The 802-nt window shown below is 29.8% G+C and overlaps 1 protein-coding gene across 1 annotated transcript in view; it reads right to left on the bottom strand.

Annotated features, from left to right (window-relative positions):
* TEX11 (testis expressed 11) overlaps positions 1-802 on the bottom strand; it is a 191,742-nt gene that overhangs the window by 48,365 nt on the left and 142,575 nt on the right. The gene's annotated exons all lie outside the window — the stretch shown is intronic.

Genomic DNA, 802 nt, shown 5'->3' on the forward strand with positions numbered 1-802 from the left:
GAAGTGTAGCTGCTCTGGTTGTAACCATTCGTGGGCTAGTTAGATGTTCTTTATTTTTTTGGTATTTCTTTATTACTGTATTTACATGAAAACAATAAAGGCATATTTTTAAAATATTCTGTAATTTAAGTTTGTCCTTAATTCAAACAAGATGCCTTTCTTTTTCCCTATCTTCAAATTAGTTTTAATGAGTGGGATTTGACTGCATTGCAATTACATGGAGTATGAAGCACCCTTTAAGTCCAATATAAGATCTTCTTATAAAGAACTGATATTTAGTCATTTAAACAAATTGAGTGACTATTACGTATCTGATACTGTCCTAGGTTTCAGAGATACAAATATCAATATAAATAGCCCTTTTTAGCCTTCAAGAAGCTTTTATGTTCTATTAGCTATCAAGGTTTAGTCTCTGAGTTTCCTATTTTATTCTTTAACTTTTCATTGTTGAAAATTTCAAAGAAGTTTACATGTGTTAACAGATGAATGAACCCCCAGGTATCCATGGCTTAGCTTCAATAATTATTAATTCATCATCAATCTTATTTCAATGATACTTCCACCTAGCTATATTATTTTGAAGCAAATTCCAGACATCACATAATTTCATCCATAAATATTTTAGGGTGTGTCTATAAGATAAAAGGATTCTTTAAAAATCATAACTATATTACCATTATATGCTTTAAAGATAATACTTTTTAAAAATTTTTAAAATTATTTATTTGGCTGTGCTGGGTCTTAGTTGTAGCATGTGGGATCTTTTAGTTGTGGCATGTAGGATTTAGTTCCCTGACCAGTG

The sequence above is a fragment of the Bison bison genome, unplaced genomic scaffold (genome assembly GCF_000754665.1).
Source record: "Bison bison bison isolate TAMUID 2011002044 unplaced genomic scaffold, Bison_UMD1.0 scf7180017864537, whole genome shotgun sequence".
NCBI lineage: Eukaryota > Metazoa > Chordata > Mammalia > Artiodactyla > Bovidae > Bison > Bison bison.